This window comes from Bos taurus, chromosome 12 (genome assembly GCF_002263795.3).
Source record: "Bos taurus isolate L1 Dominette 01449 registration number 42190680 breed Hereford chromosome 12, ARS-UCD2.0, whole genome shotgun sequence".
In the NCBI taxonomy this organism is placed as follows: domain Eukaryota; kingdom Metazoa; phylum Chordata; class Mammalia; order Artiodactyla; family Bovidae; genus Bos; species Bos taurus.
The window spans coordinates 13894977-13918450 of NC_037339.1; the positions used below are offsets into that span (position 1 = coordinate 13894977).

At 44.3% G+C, this 23474-nt stretch overlaps 1 protein-coding gene across 14 annotated transcripts in view; it reads right to left on the reverse strand.

The window, feature by feature from the left end:
- The window catches only part of ENOX1 (ecto-NOX disulfide-thiol exchanger 1), a 680015-nt gene that overhangs the window by 555989 nt on the left and 100552 nt on the right, over window positions 1–23474 (reverse strand). For 4 of the 14 annotated variants that reach the window (XM_059892201.1, XM_059892197.1, XM_059892200.1 and 1 more), the window contains 2 exons: window positions 7219–7342; window positions 5151–5226 (listed from right to left, as the gene is read on the reverse strand). The exons of 8 other annotated variants lie outside the window; for them this stretch is intronic. The gene's annotated coding sequence lies outside the window, so the exon portion shown is untranslated. The remainder of the gene's footprint in view (window positions 1–5150; window positions 5227–7218; window positions 7343–23474) is intronic. 2 more of the 14 variants (XM_059892204.1, XM_059892199.1) reach the window with 1 other exon arrangement.

A 23474-nucleotide genomic window follows, 5' to 3' on the forward strand; every position in this document is an offset into this window, starting at 1 on the left:
ATGGACAGATACATAAGCAAATGAATACAAGTGTCCATCAGGCGACTCTCCATGCTAAATGAAGAGGGAAATGCTACTTGCTTCAAGGACAAAGGGCCGAGTCACGGATACAGATTGGAATTCTGTTTGCCAGCTGTGTCATTGTGGGCAAATTAATTCACTCCTTGAGTCTGAGTTTCCTCATCAGCTAAACGGACACCACTGAGTACCACACAGAACTGGCTGAGGATCAAATGACGTCATAGACTTGACACACTGCCTGGGTTGCAGAAGTTGCGGTAGCTTATTTATCTCCCCTTCTGTCTTCCACATTTAGTGTGTCCCTCTTTCATCGTCCTGACCCAGAGATCGAACCAACATCTCTTCTATCTCCAGCATTGGCAGGCAGATTCTTGACCACTAGCTCCATCTGGGAAGCCCAATCCCCTTTCATACCAACCTTTATTATGGTGCTTCAGTACAAAAAACCCTGTGGTAAATATCAAATTTATTTACAGTGATGGTCCATCTCCCCTCCACTAACATCAGACTCATCTATTCATGGTCTAGAGACAAGTTGTTGTACATAACAGGTGTTCAACAGATTTCTTTGACTAAATATTTTGCAGACTAAATGAGTAAATGTCTCAGAGAAGCGAAGCTCATCAATACTTTTTATATTTGAAAACTTTCTAAAATGTAATGTACACTTAACCACTTGGCTAAAAGAACAGGTTAAAGGAACTTTAATTTTTTCTTGACTTGGGGTTGTCAACATAAATGTAAGTTTTAGCACTGGAATGGGAATTTTTAATTCCTTGTAGTCTTTTTACATTGGTTGATTTGCTCACATTGAAACTGAAAGTGTTAGTTGCTCTGCTGCTGCTGCTGCTAAGTCACTTCAGTCATGTCTGACTCTGTGCGATCCCATAGACAGCAGCCCACCAGGCTTCCCCGTCCCTGGGATTCTCCAGGCAAGAACACTGGAGTGAGTTGCCATTTCCTTCTCCAGTGCATGAAAGTAAAAAGTGAAAGTGAAGTCGCTCAGTCGTGTCCGACTCTAGCGACCCCACGGACTGCAGCCTACCAGGCTCCCCTGTCCATGGGATTTTCCAGGCAAAAGTACTGGAGTGGGGTGCCACTGCCTTCTCCGGTTAGTTGCTTAGTTGTGTCCAACTCTTTGTGACCCCATGGACTACACTGTCCAAGCAATTCTCCAGGCAAGAATATTGGCGTGGGCAGCCGTTTGCTTCTCCAGGGGATCTTCCCAACCCAAGGATCAAACATGGGTCTCCCACATTGCAGGCAGATTCTTTACCATCTGAGCCACCTGGGAAGCTTACTCACACTAAATTTTCCCAGATTTTGACATTTTGACCATGGTTTTCATTTCTTCCTGTGGTCAGGGGCTTCATCCCCTGGAAGGCATGAGACATTGGGGAATTAAGAGAAAGTCCTCGTCATCTTCAAAGAGTTTACCAGACCTCATTCTCAAGAGATTTCTCATCTGTTTCTGCTTCATGACACGTATGTTTGCTAAGAGCTTGAAGGAGGGCCCACAGCTTTCCTAGACCAAGGAGTACTGCTCTATCCCTAATGCCTTCCACATAGAAGGCCCTCAACAAATACCTATAAAGTGAATGAACAGAGTAAATAGTACGCAACCTTTGTCCTCACCATTTTCTATCTGAAGACTTTATTCTAATCCACGACTAGGCCCCTTACTTGTTTGAGGCTGTAATATCTCATCTGCAAAATCAAACAGTTGGGTAAGGGATCTCTAAGATCACATTCAACATTCATCTTCCATGATCCTATACTCCTGTCTACCTGTGCATGTTCCAGATTATAGAGTTGTTGGAAATCCGATCACTAGGTAACTGAGATCTTAGAGACATAATGAATAAACAATGCATCCTTCACCCTCTAATCCAGACGTCCTCACAAGGAGATATTATCCTTGTACCACGGCAACAAATACAGAAAAAATGAGCTCTCTTATTTCTTTCTCTCATCCCTAACATCATACGTAACAGGAGAAAGACTGACCTTGGGATGTAAACATATCGATCCATTTTTTTCCCCGTGCCAAGTGTTCATAAGTGAAAAACTAGTCTGTCTCCAAAGGAGTCAACTGCATTCAGGCCAATAAAACTTTAAAGGAAAAAAATTTTTTTCCTAACAACTAAATCTAGTGCTTTCACTGACCCTATGTGCCCAGCTATTTCTCGGTTCATATATTAACTTCTCAGCTACATTTGTTTAAATGATAACTGTAGTTACACTGTTTGTACAGAAGTATAATTCAACTCCTTGAAACCAGTCTTTCTTAAAGTGGAAACTTCTAAATTAAAAGCGTTTATACAGACAGGAAGTAGACACTTTCAAACACCAGGTTAAAGGTCTGTCAACCCAATTCTCTGCACAGCTGGGAGGCCACTTATGGGCACAGTTTCTCCCCTGGAGACAGTGGATCCCTCTCATAGCTTTCTCTAGGTAGGATCGGGCCCCTTTAATTCCATCCTGCACAAATTCGATGTATACCTTCCTCAAGCACTGTATCAAACTCTCAAGGGGATGCAGAAAATGAATAAAACATCATCTCTGCCTCAGAGGAGACGCAGCAAGGCCAAGAGGATAAAAGCAGCGACACTGGAAAACAACTGCCTGAGGACGCAAGCTGGTTAACCGTAATCAGCCAGAGACCTTGGACAAGTTACTTAACCTTTCTGATCCAGCATCTTCATCAGCACAGTGGTGCTAATGACAGGACCTAGTTAGTGCTGCTATAGGGACAGCTGAGTAACTTCCCTGATGGCATTAAGAGCTGGTTCCTGCATCATGATCATCATCTATATGAACATACAACCCATGATTTTAAATTTTTCATTGTCCTATTGAGTAAAATTATAACAGATTCTAGGAAATAAAAGGAAAAAAAAAAAAAAAAAAACAGACAACCTGGAAAACTATTCCATTCAGTTCAGTTGCTCAGTCATGTCCGACTCTTTGCAACCCCATGGACGCCAGGCCTCCCTGTCCATCACCAACTCCCGGAGTTTACCAAGCTCATGTCCATCGAGTCGGTGATGCCATCCAATTATCTCATCCTCTGTCATCCCCTTCTCCTCCTACCTTCAATCTTTACAATATTGTATTGGTTTTGCCATATAACAAAATGAATCCGCCACAGGTATACATGTGTTCCCCATCCTGAACCCTCCTCCCTCCTCCCTCCTCATACCATCCCTCTGGGTCATCCCAGTGCACCAACCCCAAGCATCCAGTATCGTGCATCGAACCTGGACTGGTGACTCATTTCATATATGATATTACACATATTTCAATGCCATTCTCCCAAATCATCCCACCCTCTCCCTCTCCCACAGAGTCCAAAAGACTGTTCTATACATCAGTGTCTCTTTTGCTGTCTCGTATACAGGGTTATTGTTACCATCTTTCTAAATTCCATATATATGCGTTAGTATACTGTATTGGTGTTTTCCTTTATGGCTTACTTCACTCTGTATAATAGGCTCCAGTTTCATCCACCTCATTAGAACTGATTCAAATGCATTCTTTTTAATGGCTGAGTAATACTCCATTGTGTATATGTACCACAGCTTTCTTATCCATTCATCTGCTGATGGACATCTAGGTTGCTTCCATGTCCTGGCTATTATAAACAGTGCTGTGATGAACACTGGGGTACACGTGTCTCTTTCAATTCTGGTTTCTGCCTTCAGTCTTTTCCAGCACTGGGGTCTTTTCAAAAGAGTCAGCTTTTCACATAAGGTGGCCAAAGTATTGGGAGCTTCAGCTTCAACATCAGTCCTTTCAGTTAATATTCAGGACTGATTTCCTTTAGGATGGACTGATTGGAAAACTATTGGGTTGGCCAAAAAATTGTTTGGATTTTTCCATAAGATAGGAATAACTGGAACAAACTTTTTTGTCAACCTAATACTTTCCAACAGATTTCATTATTCTTCTGTCTTCCTAATGAATCTTAACAACATCTATCCTCAGAGTGATGTAAAGATGGTGGTCGGTAGGAATGTAGAGAAAAATGTAAACAATTATGGGACAGAAAGAAAAGGAGAGGAAAAGGAGGGAGAGCAGGCAGGAGGCACATTTCTGAGCTAGGTGAACCATCAGGTAGACAGGAGGTGAACTAAGCTGGAGATAACCCTTGTGGCAGCCTTGCCCTGATTTGTTTGCTCCTCTGCCCAGAAAATCCTTCCTCAAGCACTAAGCTACCACACTTTTCCTTAAAACTCTGTGTTTTTCTTTCCACTGTTCACACCTCTGTTTTACAGAATATGAGATACAGAAAGGACCTTATTGTTGCTGCTTAGTCATTCAGCCCTGTCTCACTCTTTGTGGCCCCATGGCCTGCAGATGGCCAGGCTCCTCTGTCCATGGGACTCTCCAGGCAAGAACACTGGAGTGGGTAGCCATTCCCTTCTCCAGGGGATCTTTCCAACCCAAGGATCAAACCCAGGTCTCCTGCATTGGCAGGTGGATTCTTTACCACTGAGCCACCAGGGAAACCCATAAAGACTCTCAGAGGTCACCCAATGCAGCTCCCTATTTCACACATGGGAAAAATTTGAAGGGCAACAAGACCAAAAACTGAGGGCTGACGAGACCAAAAACTGAGGGCCAATGAGACCAAACACTGAGGGCCAACAAGACCAAACACTGAGGGCAACGAGACTAAACACTGAGGGCAATGAGACTAAACACTGAGGGCAACGAGACTAAACACTGAGGGCAACGAGACTAAACACTGAGGGCCAACGAGACTAAACACTGAGGGCAACGAGACCAAACACTGAGGGCAAGAGACTAAACACTGAGGGCAACAGACTAAATACTGAGGGCCAACAAGACCGAACACTGAGGGCAACAGACTAAACACTGAGGGCAACGAGACTAAACACTGAGGGCAACAGACTAAACACTGAGGGCCAACAAGACCTAACACTGAGGGCAACAGACTAAACACTGAGGGCAACGAGACTAAACACTGAGGGCAACGAGACCAAACACTGAGGGCAACGAGACCCAACACTGAGGGCAACGAGACCCAACACTGAGGGCAACGAGACTAAACACTGAGGGCAACAAGACTCAACACTGAGGGCCAAAGAGACCAAATCATTTACCTGGGGCTAGATAGCTCCACAGTGGCAGAGACAACATGCACGCTGGACTCCCAGTGCCCCAGATCTGTGCTGTCTCCTTTAGGACAATAAATTGGGTGAAAATGAGTCACTCAGTGCCTCTTTGTGACCCCATGGACTACACAGTCCATGAAATTCTCTAGGACAGAATACTGGCGTGGGTACCCTTTCCTGTCTCCGTGGGATCCTCCCAACCCAGGGATCAAACCCAGATCTCCTGCATGGCAGGTGGATGCTTCACCAGCTAAGCCACAAGGGAAGCCCAAGAATACTGGAGTGGGTAGCCTATCCCTTCTCCAGTGGACCGTCCTGACCCAGGAATTGAACTGGGGTCTCCTGTATTGCAGGCTGATTCTTTACCAACTGAGCTATGAGGGAAGCCATTTACCCAAGTGGAGTCTGACTGGCCCTTATACAGTCAGGTATGTAAGTTTTTATCTTGGGAAGAAAATCTTGAGAAATATTTTTAAATGAATTAACAAGAAGCTTACTGTTTTTAATTCAATAAACATGTTTTATTATTAACTTCATTGCCTGCTAAGCCTGAAATTAGGTTTTCCTATGCTTGGGTAGGTCCTGCCTAACCAATAACACAACAATCAGATTTCAATTAAACAGATACTCACTCTTGGGCTACACACACACACACACACACACACACACACACACACACACACCCCTCAAAGAGGCACTTAATCAAAACACAATTTAAGCCCATTCTTGCTGTCATTCTTCTGGCCTGTATTTAAGAAGCAGGTATCAAATATAATAAGATAAGGCTCTCTGAATAAGGCTCTCTCCAAGTTACTCATTCTCCAAAGTAGGAATGTTTCTTGCTACTGCTTCCTATTTCTAACCCAACAACAAAAGGCAGCCTCCCCAAAGGACTCCTCCACAAGCTTTTGACTCTGTCTTCTCTGTGAGTCCTTGGTCTGTTTGGGCAAAACCAGATCAGTAGTCTCCTGAAGACTTTTAACTTTCCTTCTTCCTAGTTTTCAATTCTGCAGTGGAAGAGGGAGGCTCTGAAAACAGAGCTTTTGATGCGTTTTAACAATATATTTAGAAACAGAGAATTCTGTGGTGGTCCAGTGGTTAAGACTGCCCCTTCCAAAGCAAAGGGTATGGGTTTGATCCCTGTTTGGGGAGATCAGATCCCACAAGTCTCATGGCCAAATAACCCCAAATTAAACAGAAATAATATGGTAACAAATTCAACAAAGACTTGTTTTAAAAAAATCCTATAAAAATAAACACAGTAAGTATGTTTTTGCACTGTGGTTTTAGCTCAGATCCTTATGGGTAAGCATCTGGTTAAAACAAACATTTTAACGTGAGAAGAAGCCACTTGTTTGCTGATGCCCGCCCCCTTCCCTTCCCTGCTCTCAGGGTAGTTGGGTGTGTGCTCTGTTCCTCAGTCCTGCCCGATGCTTTTCGACCCCATGGACTATAGCCCACCAGGCTCCTCTGTCCACGGGATTTCCCAGGCAAGGATACTGGAGTGCGCTGCCATTTCCTCCTCCAGGGGATCTTCCCCACCCTGGGGCTGAACCCCAGTCTCCTGTGTCTCCTGCATTGGCAGGCAAATTCTTTACCACTGAGCCACCTAGGAAGCCATGTGGATGCGTCCTCCCTGTGATTAAAATTTGGGCTCTCTTCTCACGTTGCTTAGACTAGAGGAACATGTGAATCTGGGCCACTAAAAATAACTCAGTTCTGTTGCCTAAATAGGTGTTTACTTTTAGTAGACTGCAGCCACATAGAGCCTATTTATTAGAACTGCGCTCGGTGAAGTGGTGTTTACATGGATTACACTCTATGACAACGATTTATTTTGTTTTTCTTATTCTCTTTCTTTTTCTTGCACAGTCGAGATAGGCTGGTGGTAGCTGTGGCTGCTGTTCTCATTCATATGAAATTCAATTACAGGAGAAGCAGAAGAATGTGGCATTGCCAAAACAACTGCAAAAATCAAACACTGAGACTCAGGAAGACCTGAGCCAAAATCTGAAAGTTTCTATGGAAAAAAAAAAAAGCTACCGCATCTTCCTACCTTGCCTGCCAACTAGCAGAGGCAGTTCACTCTCTCCAGATGCCTCTCAGAAAAAAAACACCTCACAAGTAACAGGAACTGAGATCCTTAGGGAGCCAATTAGATTTAAGCCGTTTTCTAAATTCTGTAAAAAAAAAAAAAAAAGGAAAAAAAATCAGAAAAATAAAAACACACAAAAAATCCCAACCTGGCACTTGAAATGACATTTTACATATTCTGCTTAGGGCCTGTGGAATAATACTCAGATAATGACTAGTTGTCATGTTTATAAAATAAACCTCGAGTTTTTCATGTAACAGAATAGAATCACTGGCGAGGAAAACAAACTGCTTCAGAGCAAGAAGAAGGTGGCCCAACAAATCTGATAGGTACCTCATCCTTTGTCTTTGGAATATCAGCTAAAACATGACCAATTAGGCCAAGGTCGGTGGCAGGTAATCGCAGAAAAGTTCTCCTCCAAGAGCTGGCTGGGTGATGCTCTGAGCTTCCGACAACCGTCCCGCAAAGGCACGATGGGACAGTGCTATCAGGCAAGAGGACTTCTGGATCTCACACCCCCAGTACAAGTTCCTCAGCTATCCTTTGACAAACGATGATGGCAGAAGGTGAGACAGGGAAGAGAAGCAACTTCATAAAGGCCAGTGAGGGTCTCCCCAGGTGCAGAAGCAGGTCTGGGTTTCCGCTTCTGGTGGGACCCAGGGACCTGGTGTCCCGTGCCTCCTGCATCTCTGCAGAGCTCACCATACTAATTCCATGGCTAGCTGTATTTCCTCATTAGATGTACAGCAGATGTGTCAAAGACAACAGAATCAGGCAAAAAGCCAGTAAGACTTATACATAATCAACTTCAGTTGGGTTTCTGAGATGGTTTATCTTCACTCCAGGATGAAATGGCCCCAGATCCATCTCCAAAGATGGTTTTGTAAAAAGCAACCAGACTCCATCAGACCCTCACTCACTCCTTCACCCTGTCTTTAGTACGCCATCAAAGGAACTGGGTCCAAGACGTGAACAAAGAGGTAAAAAGGAAACATGCCCTCAAGAAAATATTGCAGGGCTCCTGGGCAAGGACATGCTTTTGTCCCATCATGTGTTTGAAGACGTGTGTGTGTGTGTGTGTGTGCTGGGTCGTGTCCACCTCTGTGCAACCACATGGAATGTAGCCCACCAGGGCCCTCTGTCCATGGAATTTTCCAGGCAAGAACACTGGAGCTGGTTGCCATTTCCTCCTCCAAGGGATCTTCCCAACTCAGGGACAGAACTCGCATCCCCTGTGTCTCCTGCATTGGCAGAAAGATTCTTTACCACTGAGTCACCAGAGAAGCCCACGTGACTAAACGTGAACTTTATCCAAAGATGAAGATGCCAGTATCTATGCAAGAAGCAACTCACGAGTCAGCACTTCATCTTTCTCAAGTTCTACCTTAAATATAACCTATTCCGTGAGGTTGTTCTAATGCCCTAACCGGAAATAACATCTTCTTCACTTGAGTTTAGCTATGTATGTAATTGTCTTATTGCCCCTTAAGTTCTTTGAACAAGGATATTTTACTGAGTGGAAAGAATGAAATATAATGAGCATAAGATTCTTGACTATGTGGTAGAGACAGCTATTGAGGGATCCAAGTGGTCAGGGAGGACTTTACCGAGTTACACTTAATAGGACACCAGAGTTAAACTGTCAAAGGAAGAAAGGAGCAGATCCAAAATTAAGGAAGAAGATAAGCCTGAGGTCCTGGGATGTCACCTAACATATTCATTTAAAGTCTGTATGCTCTGCTCTGCTTAGTCTCTCAGTCATGTCTGACACTTTCCGACCCCATGGACTATAGCCCGCCAGGCTCCTCTGTCCATGGGATTCTCCAGGCACGAATACTGGACTGGGTTGCCATGCCCTCCTCCAGGGGATCTTCCTGACCCAGGGATTAAACCCATGTCTCCCGAATTGCAGTGGATTCTTCACCACATAAGCCATCAGGGAAGACCATTTAAAGTCTAGTAACTTCTAATAGTATGTCAAAAGGCTTTCCATGTGGGTTGGTTGGTAAAGAATCTGCCTGCAATGCAGGAGACCACGGGCAATGCAAGAGATGTGGGTTCGATCCTTGAGTGGGGAAGATTCCCCTGGAGAAGGCCAAGAAAGACACCGAAAGGTCCTTTTAAGATGGGAACATCATTCGCATGATGGTGCTCCTAATCCATACCAATGACAGGAATCACTAGAGGATAATAACATCTTTGTTTTTGAGGCCCTGGAATGCCTCTGAGGACCATCCGCCTGCAGAGCATTTTCAGAAACAATTGAATTCCCAGGCTGCATTAACCATGTTGAAAAATATGACCTCTATGGTAACAAGAAAGGATTAAGAGCTTAATTAAGCCAATGCTCCCTCGTGCCCAGCATGCCTGCCAATCACGATCAGTGACAAGTTATGTCTCTTCATATACTTTTTGAACCAATATTTTCTTGGATAATTACAACATGGGACTACATACATTGTCTCAGTTCAATTCAGTTCAGTCGCTCAGTTATGTCTGACTCTTTGCAACCCCATGGACTGTAGCACACCAGGCCTCCCTGTCCATCACCAACTCCCGGAGTTTACATAAACTCACATTCATTGAGTCGGTGATGCCATCCAACCAGCTCATCCTCTGTCGTCCCTTTCTTCTCCTGCCTTCAATCTTTCCCAGCATCAGGGTCTTTTCAAATGAGTAACTAAACAGCATCAATATAAATATTTCAGCCTTGCAATTACTTTCAAAGAAATTTAGAATCTCTTTTTAGAGCTAATACCTTTTAGAAATAAGTGTTCCTTCAGCATTTGCTTTCTTTCTGGCCCCATTGTACAAATCATTCTGTTTTTCCTCACTTTTCCAAGATCCTCAGGGTCATTCTCTAAGGCTGTCTGCTTTAAAGACAACTTGGTGCCAAAGATCCCACCCCAGCTCTGAAGTTCACTTGGATGACACTTTCACACACTGGGTCTCTTCCTATTTACCTCCATCCAAATCTAGTCATTTTCTGCATAAAAGTTTCACTTCCCAGGAGCTGCAACCTACCTCTTGCACATTTTCCACCTATTTCCCTGGGTAGGCAGCTGCCCAGAAGGCAGCAGGGAGGAGGAGCTTTTTGATCTAATGAAGCTACTCTGCAGGACTCACAGCTAATGGCTAGGAGCTGGGCTGGTAGTTCTCTGGGGAGCGCAGGTGAGCGCAAGTGTAAAGGCTCAGCTGAGAGTCATCACGGTGCCTCGCTTGTAGCCTAGAGCATAGACTCCCACTTCGGAGCGGTAACCTGTTAATGGCTTACATAATGAAGAAATGAGTCAGTGTACTTGGCAATTCAGACCTGAGCTATGGGAGGCCTCAATTCAAAAGGGAATTCTGAAAGACAAGTATCAAATGGTGACATGGTGACATTTTTTTTTTTCTTTAAGGTGCTGGTAGTGGGGAAGAAAGGCTATTAAGTGATAGACATTTGTATTCTTCTGCTGTTTTCAGCTTTCTGGGCTTTTAGATGACTGCTGGCTCCAGGTTGAGCCCAGCCTGGGTCAGCCCTGGGCATCCTGGGGAATGAGAGCACCTTGACCTGCTGAGCCCAGACCCATTATGGAGCAGATTCAACCTCCTTGAGAACTGAAGATGCCTCCCGGCCTTTTAGAAGACCCAGGGCAAAACCCACCACGGGATTTTTTTTTTAAATTGAAGTCTAGTCGAATTGCAATGCTGTGTTAATTACTGCTGTATAGCAAAGTGACTCAGTTATATATGTATGTGTGTGTGTGTGTGTGTATATTCTTTTTCTAGTCTTTTCCATTATGATTTATACAGGTTATTGAATTCAGTTCCCTGTGAGATACAGTAGGACCATGAATGAAATAATGCCACTTGCAGCAACACGGATACAACTCGAGATGATCACACTAAGTGAAGTACGAAAGACAAATACCATATGCCATCACTTGTATGTGGAATGAAAATATGACAGAAATGAACCTACCCAGGAAACAGAAATAGAACCAGGGACTTAGAGAACAGACTGGCAGTTGTCAAGGGTAGAGGAGACGGGAGAGGGTTGAATTGGGAGTTCTGGATCCTGGGTGCAAACTGGTAATGCATGGAATGGATAAACAACTACACGGTTTAAAACAATGAGATGTCTCATAATATAAAGTCTTGGCTAACATAAACCAATCAAGGAGTCAAAAGTCACAGGTGAGACCTTAGGAGAGATAACCTTTCGGCAAGCTCTTGCCATGGTCATGGCTAAAATGGCAAATGAAAGTCTCTTGACCTTCTAAACAGAGAAGAGGCAATAGGCAAGGCTTAGAGCGACTTCCCTTTCACTTTTCACTTTCATGCACTGGAGAAGGCAATGGCAACCCACTCCAGTGTTCTTGCCTAGAGAATCCCAGGGACGGGGGAGCCTGGTGGGCTGCCGTCTATGGGGTCACACAGAGTCGGACACGACTGAAGTGACTTAGCAGCAGTAGAGTTTGGGACTCAACAAAAGATAACCTTAATGAGCTCTTAGGATATGCCAGGATCTTATTTGTATTACCTCACTGAATCCTCATAACAATCTTTGAGGCAGATGGTGGTATACTGAGCTGGCCAAAAAGTTCATCTGGATTTTAATCTCTCATGGGAAAACCCAAATAAACCTTTTGGCCAATCCAACAATATTATTTATAGTATTGAATTCCCATTTTTAAGATGAAGAAACTGAAGCTTATGAGCTTAAGTAAATCATCCATATTTCCCCAATCTGATGGGATTTAAATGAAAGTGAAAGTGTTAGTCACTCCTCAGGTCCGACTCTTTGTGACCCCATGAACTGTCTCCCACCAGGCTCCTCTGTCCATGGGATTCTCTAGGCAAGAATACTGGTTGCCATGCCCTCCTCCAGGGGATCTTTCCGACCCAGGGATCAAGCCTGGGTTTCCTGAATTGCAGGCAGTTTCTTTACCATGTGAACCACCAGGGAAGCTCCCACATGCTATCAATTACTTACACTGTCAGTGCCCAAGGAGATTTTTTAAATAAGAATTAGCCTGTTTCCAAGAAATTTTGTAGGATGAAGGAAAGGGGTAAGCAAGAAAAATAAGAATTCTTGGGGAAAAAAAAAAGCTGAGAAGAATAAAAAGAAACAACTCGAAGAAAACAGAATTTCTCTGCCATATTGTCAGTTCATTTCTGTTATCTGGCTTAATGAGGCAGGAGGAAATTCTAAAGTCGGACGATGTGAACATTTGCCCACAAAGACTGGGGCTTGTTCATAGCCAAGCAAATTGTCTGTTAAACACAGTTTCCAGTGTAGACTCACACCTCACTCACATGGGGTTGCTCTTATTCACCAGCGATCTGTCCCCACCAGTCATCTGTGGCTATTTCAAGAGGTCAACGCCCAGGAGCTGAGTTTTCCAACCGAGTCTCCTCCTTGGAGAGGCAGGGGAGGGCTGGTGACATCATGGGAACAGTGTCTGTCTTCTCCGCTATGACTCAACTGAACATGTCAAAGAAACGCTACTCTTGCTGGCCCCAGAGCAATGCATGAATGATTCGATTTGCCCAGCAAAGTCCATGGAAAACAGCAGGCTACCTCTATCCCAGTTCCACGAAAAAGTGGGCAAGGCAGCCATGAGAAGTTACTCAGGCAAACCCGAACCACCAGAGAGAGGCGACCTTGACCCGCCTCCTTCACTCCCCCCATAAAAACGTGTACACACATCTGCATGTTCCTCTTGCCGAAAACGGGACAAGACAATCGGCTTCCTTCCTGCTCTGTGCTCTCATTCTACGTTAGACCAACTGCTAAGTTACGGACCTTACCAGACTGTCCTGCCGTCTACTCCACCTGTGTGGCTTCCCAGGTGGCTCAGCGGGAAAGAATCCACCCGCCAACGCTGGAGATGCGGGTTTGATCCCTGAGTTGGGAAGATCCCCTGGAGAAGGAAACGGCAAACCACTCCAGTATTCTTGCCTGGGAAATCCCATGGCCAGAGGAGCCTGCTGGGCTACAGTCCACGGGTCGCAAAAAGTTGGACATGGCTCATCGACTAAGCAACAACTTTCCACTTAGGTAACAGCTCCTCTTATCCCCTGAATATCTGAGTCCCATTCATCTGATATCATGTGTAACAAACACTGTTAACAAACCAATGTAAGATTGAATGTAATGATGAGTGAAGGACAACTTGCTCCCAGTTCAGCTCAGCTTAGCCACTCAGTCGTGTCCGACTCTTTGCAACCCCATGGACTGCAGCACACCAGGCCTCCCTGTCCATCACCAACTCCTGGAGCTTACTCAAACTCATGTCCATTGAGTCGGTGATGCCAGCCAACCACCTCATCCTCTGTCATCCCCTTCTCCTCCTGCCCTCAATCATTCCCAGCATCAGGGTCTTTTCAAATGAGTCAGCTCTTTGCATCAGGTGGTCAAAGTATTGGAGTTTCAGCTTCAACATCACTCCTTCCAATGAACATTCAGGACTGATCTCATTTAGGATGGACTGGTTGGGTCTCCTTGCAGTCCAAGGGACTCTGAAGAGTCTTCTCCAACACCATAGTTCAAAATCATCAATTCTTCGGTGCTCAGCTTTCTTTATAATCCAACTCTCCCATCCATACATGACCACTGGAAAAACCATAGTCTTGACTAGATGGACCTTTGTTGGCAAAGTAATGTCTTGGCTTTTTAATATGCTGTCTAGATTGGTCATAACTTTTCTTCCAAGGAGTAAGTGTCTTTTTATTTCATGGCTGCAGTTACCAGCTGCAGTGACTTGACTTTGGAGCCCCCCAAAATAAAATCTGTCACTGTTTCCACTGTTTCCCCATCTATTTGCCATGAAGTGATGGGACCGGATGCCATGATCGGTGCCCTGCAAGAGTCTATTTCCCAGTCCCGTGTAAGTTCTGGCAGCTCTATAGTGGGGTTAATGGTGACTTCCTCCAAGAGGACGTATGCCATACCCGTACCCAGAGCCCCTGTCCCTGTGGCAGACCACTGCTGACCCATAGCTCCACAGGAGACGCTCTCAGTTCTGTCTCCGTCTCTGTGGAGTCCCTGGGTCCTGGTGCGCACAAGGTTTGTTTGCAACTTGCTCCCAGGCTCAGGCTAACTGGGGCAACAAGAAATGTGCTCTATTGCTTATGACTGAAGATGGCTGATGCTGTCACACTTGGCGAGGGGTAGATCATGCGCATTTGTAGTGTTAGACGTCCAGGATGTTTGGGCACTTAATGAATGAGTTTCATGTGTGGTTATATGTGCATGTATAACCATGCAGCTTTTTGGCTGGCCAAAAAGTTCATTTGGGTTTTTTGAAAGATGCTACAGAAAAACTAGAACAGACTTTTTTTGGCCAACCAAATATTTTGCATTTTCCTCTGCAGAATTCATCACTTCCACTTTGTATCCACCAAGCCTGCCTATCTCATAATTTTCTCCCTTAATCACGTATTTCTTTGGACTTAATTCAAGTAAAATCCTTAATCTAAAATGGTATTCTCCTTCTTACTATAAGACTCCAGAGAGAGGAAAGGGTAGAAAATGTGACTTGGAACCACCTCACAGAGCTGCCCGCAACACGCCAGCTGAGCTCCAAGTATGATGGATGCTAGAGTTTCAGCAAGACTCAATACAGACGTGGCCACTCCTCTTGCAGAATTTACAGTCAGTGGTCGAAAGAGATCATAAGGTGAGTAAAGCATAGTAACAATGACAATGGAAACACAGGGTGTTACAAGAGCACAGAGCAAAGAGATCAAAGCTAATCTGGAAATCCGGAAGGGCCCCCTAGACAAAGTCCTTTCAAGTTTTGACCTGAGAAATAACCAAGACTTATCCAAGTGCAACAGGACTGTGGGAAAGAGGAGGGGAAGACCCAGAGACAGGGGAGAGCATAGCGTATGAAAGAACTTATAGAATGTTGTCGTTCCGTTTATTCGCTCAGTCATGCCAGACTCTTTGTGACCCCATGGACTGCAGCTCACCAGGCTCCTCTGTCCCAGGCAAGAACACTAGAGTGGGTTGCCATTTCTTTCTCCAGGGGATCTTCCAGAGCCAGGGATGAGACCTGCATCTCCTGCACTGGCAGCTGGATTCTTACCACTGAGCCACCAGCGAAGCCCACTTACAGAATGGCTGGGGTTTAAGTCAGGAAACGGCTCGAGCCCCAGCTAGTCTATTCTCAGGGCAATCAAGAACACTGAAGGATTTTAACCAAGATGGTGACATTTGGATGTGAGTTTCAGCAGAGAGACTGGGGTTGTAGAGAAAGACGTCTAGATTTGCAGTTGTACCATTAGAGTAGGCTACGTGCAGCAATAAATAGATCTTCAACATTTTCCTTTTAGCACGATTACTTGGCTGCCATATGGAGAATGGATTATAAAACTGCAAGACTAGATACACAGAAGCCACTTAGGATGCTGTTGCAGTCGTCCAGATGAGGGTGCTAATGGCCATGATGGAGATGGAGAGAAGTGGATGGGTGCAAGAGAAGATTAAGAAGACAGAATTAACAGACTGTGACAATCTTAGGTCAGGGGAGGGCACAGGTTTCCTTAAAGGGCCAGAGAGGAAGAAATTAGGCTTTGCCAACCATAAAATTTCGGTCATGATGACTCAACTCTGCTGTTTTGGTTGAGAGAGTAGACAGACAATATCCAACATCCACACTGTACCTGTGTTCCAGTAAAATTTCCCTTACCAAAAAAAACATGTCAACAGGCCAAATTTAGCCCAGGGCTGATGCCTGCAGACCCCTGGACTAAGTGAGGGATGAAGCAGGAAGAGTATGAAAAAACGGTCCCAAGCATGGGGCATGAGCCCCTGGATGGCTAGCTTACTATTTTCAAAAATATTGATTTACTGGCCATGCTGGATCTTCACTGTTGCACATGGGCTTTCTCTAGCTGCGTGAGCAGGGCTTCCTCCTTGTTGGGGTACACAGACGGCTCACTGCAGCGGCTTCCCGGGCTGCGGCTCGTGGACTCCAGGCGCTCAGGCTTCGGTAGTTGAGCGCACTGGCTTAGTCACCTCGTGCCACGTGGAATCTCCCTGGAACCTGTGTCCTCTGCACTGGCACATGGATTCTTAACCACTGGACCACCAGGAAAGCACCCTCCCCACCGCCACCAACCCGGCTTGCTGTTCACAGACAAAGGGATGCTGGAGACAGAGCGGCATCAGAGAGAGGGAGGTGTGGCCAGTTTTTAGACAAGCTGAGTTCAAGAGACCTGAGAGACACCACTCAGATCCTAGATACAGGACACATGGGGATCTGGGAGTTGTCTTGGGGGAGCAGACTCAATGTTACAAGCAGATAACCACAAGTCTGCAGCTTCAGTAATAATAAGGTTCTCAGATGGTGATGCCAGACACTCCGAGGGGGAAGCGGGGACAATCATTCCAGGATCCTGTCGGGTAGCAGCGCCTCGTTACCACCCACAAGGATGACAGTTCAGGGAGGAGCACTGGCAGGAGCCCTCTGGGGGTCAGGTCGGAAGATGGTATCATGTCTGCCCACCACCCACTGGAGAGACGTCACCCACACGGCCATGGAACTGCAAGAAAGGCTGGGGACGCGGTGGAGTTGCGTCCCAGAATGTCTAGGATCAAGGGTAGAGTGGATGTGGGGGGGAGGTCACCAGGATGGACCACCGGAGTCAAAACGACCTACAGGCTAGAAGGCTTGAGGGTGAACAAGAGAGATTCCGATAACGTGACGAGTGAGACCAAGTCCATGGCCCAGACGGACACTGATACGAGATGAACGGAGAAGATTCATCCCCGAACAATCCAGCCAAGGAGAGGAATGACAGGGGGAGAAGAAAGCTGGGAGAGTGTGTGAGAGATTTAATGAACATATGCAGACATGAGCACAAATTTAGTCATTAAGCATCAAGCACATCTTTGACAAGCTGACACATATTTGGTATCTCTGGTATTTAGATGAGTGTGTGCTCAGACGCTCAGTCGTGTCCAACTCTTTGCAGTCCCTTGGACTGTAGCCCGCCAGGCTCCTCTGCCCATGGGATTTTCCAGGCAAGAATACTGGAATGGGTTACCATTCCCTTCTCCAAGGGATCTTCCTGACCCAGAGATGAAACCCGCATCTCTTGTGTCTCCTGCAGTGACAGGCGGGTTCTTTACCACTAGCACCACCTGGGAAGCCTCTATTTAGATGAGAAAGGAGCCAAACTGCCTTTAAGAAAAAAAGACAAATCAGCTCCTCCAAAAATTCTAGGTTTCCCTTACCATTTAGATGGACTGCTTTAGGGCTATGTAGGGCAATCATTTTGTTTCCATTCACTTTTGTGTCCATAAGTCAATGTATATAGATAAAATGTGTTTTCTGTTTAAAAAATGTTATGTGGTCTTATACACATTGTGAACATACTAATATAAATACATGCCTGTCTGTATACACACATTGACTCAGCACTCCCCGAATTCATTCCTACAATGCATTTTCACTACATTCCTACATTTCTTTTTCACTTCTAGTTTTTGGCAATTCATTCCTACAATGCATTTTCACTACATTCCTACATTTCTTTTTCACTTCTAGTTTTTGGCAATTCATTCCTACAGTGCATTTTCACTACATTCCTACATTTCTTTTTCACTTGTAGTTTTTGGCAATTTTCCATACTCTGTGCTTTGTTCAAGGCCCTTCCACCTCCCATCCAACCCACGTTTAGTCCTTGCTCCCAATGAGAAGACCAAGAAAAAAAAGTTGTATTCCACCCTGATAACACTTGAAGCACTGCTTCATTATTACAAAATACAACAGAGCCTATTGCTGAAACAAGAAAATCAAGGCCAGAACACCTAAGCTCCTGTCTTCAGCTATTCTGAGCCCAGGAGACCTCAGCTGAGAAAAGAGAAAAAAATCTGAGATCGAGCAGAGTTGTGTCTACCAACCTTCCCACTTTTAGAATGTGAAATCTTTAGGGTACAGAAGGGGCTTCCAAGGGTTTTGAATCTGGAACACTCTTCAGCAGAAAATCAGCCAGCCTTGCTTATAAATACGTTTAAAAAAGACAAGTAGCTTTTTAAAAAATGATCCGCCCAGGAAGTACACAGATGGTAAAGAAAGTAAAATTAGTAACCTCTTCTACTTGCCCAGCATAAATTATTATGTACTCAATCCGACCAAGTGACTATTTATAAGCCTGACCTCGAACACCGTGGGGTTCAATAAATATGACTTGCAGATGGTGACAATGTTCCCCATATTTCCTTAATGACACGCAGGTGGCAGCTCAGTGGCACAAATCATATGCATTTTATTTTCCCTTCACTGCTCCTCATCTTGTAACTCACATCAGGTCTAACTACTGGAAAAAGCCTCCCAATTAGCAAAATTAATTCTTCCTTTGATTTGAGAGAGACCAGCCCGTGTTTACAAGCAAGGAAAAACTTTGCAAGCAGCATTTCTGCCCTGACTTCTGTGATGAGATGTTCTGTCAGCTCCAACAAGGCTTTCTTATTGCTACTTTTATAGGGGCATCATTATTCAAAGTCAGCGCGCTTCAAATATCATCTGCAGAGCACACATGGAGAAATTTGGCTGCTGATGCAGATAATGTATGAAACTGAGAGATTGCAACTTGTTTCCCACCGGCCAGATCAAATATGTAAGTTTTAAAAAAAGATTCTAGACTCTTTCAGCTGTTTTGGGGGGAGCTGTAAGAGATGGGCAGGAGTTCACCAACATGAGGTATACAAATGTCACAGGCAGTTGTTCAAAAAGATTATGCAAATGTGAAATTCACAATTTGAACCTCTATTATCTGATGCTTCAAACGGCTGCTGGGCTGGAAAGCCCATTGATTTCCCTTGGTCAGATTCTCCTCCTATCTCTGTCATTCTAAAACCGCCAAGCCAACTCAGCTGCCTCTTCCTCTTCACTAGATGGTCTCGTTTCCTCCCAGTCTAGAAAGTGAAGGCCATTCAGCCGCGCTGGGAACCCTGGGCCCCCCGCCGTGTTCTCCCACCAGCTCATCAATCATCCTGCGTGAGCCGTCACCAGAGGGCTGCCCATCACCCCCGTCTCTCCCTCCACCACCTCAGTTTAGGTCCTGTCACCCTTTACTTGGACCAGCGCAGAAATGACTCGTGATCTCCTTGCCAGGCTCGATTTCTGTACAATGGATTCAGCTCATGGAAAGCAAACAAAACCTACCTAAAACAGAATTCAAAAAGTAAACAGTCTCTGCTTAAAACACTTTCATGAAAAACACCCTCTGAAAATAAATCTAAACTTTTTAAAAGGCAGTAAGAGCCCCAAACATCAGGTACCAGACCACAGCTACAACCTCATTTCTCATGTTGTCTGCCTATTTCTCTCTCTGATACACATACACACACACACACATACACACACACACACACACACACACCTGCCCTTCTAGTGATACACACACACACACCACACACACACCTGCCCTTCTAGTGATACACACACATACACACACACACACCTGCCCTTCTAGTGATACACACACATACACACACACACACCTGCCCTTCTAGTGATACTACACACACACACCTGCCCTTCTAGTGATACACACACACACACACACACACACACCCCTGCCCTTCTAGTGATACTACACACACACACCTGCCCTTCTAGTGATACACACACACACACCACACACACACCTGCCCTTCTAGTCATACACACACATACACACACACACCTGCCCTTCTAGTCCCCACCTCATGAACCACTCACACTAAAGTCGCTGCCCAGAATGCATTCCTTGTTCCTGACCCTCACATGGCTCCTCCCAGTACACGTTTGCAGCAGGGACCACCTCTGCTCTTGGCCAACTCAGGACACGTTCTCAGCACTCAAGGACTCTCTATCCAACTCTGCGAGTGGAAGCTAATATTGCCATTCAACAACACATTTTTGTATCTCTGAGTTAACAGCACAGTTATCTACAGAGTACAATAACAGAATTAGATCCAAACCCATGGGAATTTTGTGTATGATGAAAGTAGAAAAGCTATGGACTCTCAAATAATGGTGCCCAGATAATGGGTTAAAAATGTAGAAATGACCATTTTGGATACTCAGCCAGTTATCTTACCCCCAAATTAATTCCAGTTAGATTAAGTATTCAAATGTCAAAAAAAAAAAATCACAGAAGAATTAAAAGAAAATTCATGAGACAATATCTGTAACACAAAGGAAAGACTTTTCCAAGCATGATGTTAAAAACCAGAAACTATAAAGATTGATATATATAACTAAATACATAAATAAGTAGCTTTTTAATTGGAGAAAAGTACTGTAGTCCAAGGGAAAAGACAATCAATAAATTGAGAAAAATGCCTAGTGGGTATATTGCCTAGTTTGAATAAACTGATTCAAATGGAAGAAAGTTAATCTCCATAGTATGTAAAGAATTCTTGAGAACCAATAGAAAAAGATAAACCTTCTATTAGAAAAAGCAAAACAAATGATATAAACAGACACACAAATTGCTTCTCAATTCATGTAAAGTTTTCAAACTCTTAAGTCAGAGAAATTCAATTTTTCAGTGCTATTTTGCATGTAAGAACAGCAAAGATTAAAAAAAATACTCTGGATTATTGAAGGTATGAGACAGGGGCACTGTTAAATACTGCTGAGAAGAAAGGTCTAGGAAGCAGTTTGACAATGAGTCTCAAAAACTCTGACCCTGAATTTTTCCCAGAATTTATCCTGCAGAACAATCTAAACATCCAGCACCGCAGGGGAGGGGGGAGGGTTCTTAATAAAATAGAATATCTCCTTCACTCCAGTGTTCTTGCCTGGAGAATCCCAGGGACGGGGGAGCCTGGTGGGCTGCCGTCTATGGGGTCGCACAGAGTCAGACACAACTGAAGCGACTTAGCAGCAGCAGCAGCACGGCATTATTATCATATACCCATCAAAATTCAAGATATATGCACAAAAAGATATATGCACACAAAAAAAGATATATACACAAAAAGATATATGCACACACACACACACAAAGATACATACACAAAAAGCTATGCTTGATATGTCAATTTTTTTAATTGATTTAAAAACAACCAAAAACATCCTATTTTAAGATATGTCTGTATATTTGCACAGGAAAAAAAAGAATTTGGAAGGACATTTACCAAAACGTAAATCATCATGATCTCTGAAAGATGAGAATCTGAATTCCTTCTTTATATCTTCTTTCCTTCTTTTTCATACCTTTTCATATTATCTGATTTTTTTAACCAAGTGTATGTATACTTTATCATTCAATTACCAACAATAAAACTATTACCACTATTTAAAAAGGATGAATAAAATGGAGAAAGAAGACAAAAACAGTCTTCATACAAATAGACTGAGAGAGCCCAGAGTCTCTGAAAGAGACTAAAAGAGCTGTCGTTTTAACTGAATTATGCCAACCAGGAACAGGGGATAGTGATGAAGTTCACCTTCTACCGGGGTGCCAAACCCCACTGGCGCAACACAACAGGAGTGTCAGGGGACGCACACTGACGGAAGCCACCCGCCCTGGCCAGGCGCCACAGCAACCACTCGCGTAAGCTGTTTCGACAGGAGGTCCTGGTAAGGAACACGGAACTAACAGGCCACCACCAACAGGGAGAGCTCAGGAAAGGTCAAAAGGAGACACCACGTGTCCAACCAGCTCCCAGAATCCTTCTTGCTGGCATCCATCTTGGCTGAACAAGGCGTGCACCACCAGGAAAGACTCTGAGTCAGAAAGACTGGCTAAAGCCAACCCGGAAACTAATCCCATTACCATAAAACCCGAGACTGCGAGCCACATGGCAGAGCAGTCCTCCTGGGTTCCCTTACCCTACTGCTCTCTGCCCGGGAGCCCCTTCCCAATTAAACCTCCTGCTTCATCAGCATGTGTGTCTCCTCAGACAATTCATTTCCGAGTGTTTGACAAGAGCCCAGTTTTGGGCCCTGGAAGGGGGCCCCCTTCTTGCAACAGGGCCATCTGAACTAATACCTGAACAATTTACACCATGAATTTACTTTTCAGAATCTCTCTCCTATATGAGATGATCAACAGATACTCTGATCTCACTAAACATAAAACAATGATTAACTGTTCTTTTTCATAACAGAGTAAATAAAGCTAATATCCTCCTTCCCTCATTATGACACTTTGGCTAGTTTCAGACAGGAAAAAAAAAAAGTTGGAAGACTTCAATTCTAAGGATAAATCTATGAATAGGTTAGCAGAACATGTAAGTCTACACACAATTTTTTTTTTAATTCCTATGATTAGCTAATACTTATCACAAAAACAGATGGGTATCAGAATATGGTTAGAAGAACAACAAACCAGATGTCAACTAACTAAACTTTAAATTCTACGCATTTTATTACCCAATGTAATTTTAAGTCCATTGTTTAAAAATAGGGCGTTTCAACCATGGGGAGTAGGGGAAAGCCAAGACTCAGTGATTGGTCTTTCTGAAGACAAAAGAAGTAAAAGCTATTTATAGTGACCTTTGAATGTTTACCTTTGAGCTGGCTAATCAGATGTAAATTGTCACTCCATGGATATGCATAATCAACTTTATTCCCTTTGCTAATTGAGAAATAGAGCTGTTCATGTCAGGAAACATTTGAAAAATACACCAAGCTTGCTTAGTGGAGCAAGGTCTTTTAAAAAGTCATAGTTTCCATATGGTAAAATCATGGAAATTAGACTTACAGGGGGGGAAAAAAAAAAAAAAAACACTAAGAAAGGCTAATTTGTTATTGAGCTGCTAGTCTGGGTTGGAACAAAATCAGTCTTAACAATTTCAAATCTTTATTCACTGATGTGTTGTTGGACATTTCAGTTGCTTCTATGTCCTGGCTATTGTAAATAGTGCTGCAGTGAACACGGGTACATGTGTCCTTTGGAATTATGATATTCTCAGGGCATATGCCTGGAGAAGGCAATGGCACCCCACTCCAGTACTCTTGCCTGGAAAATCCCATGGACGGAGGAGCCTGGTAGGCTGCAGTCCATGTGTTCGTTAAGAGTCGGACACGACTGAGCGACTTCACTTTTCACTTTAATGCATTGGAGAAGGAAATGGCAACCCACTCCAGTGTTCTTGCCTGGAGAATCCCAAGGACGGCAGAGCCTGGTGGGCTGCTGTCCATAGGATCGCACAGAGTCGGACACGACTGAAGCGACGCAGCAGCAGCAGCAGCAGCAGCAGCAGGGCATATGCCCAGTAG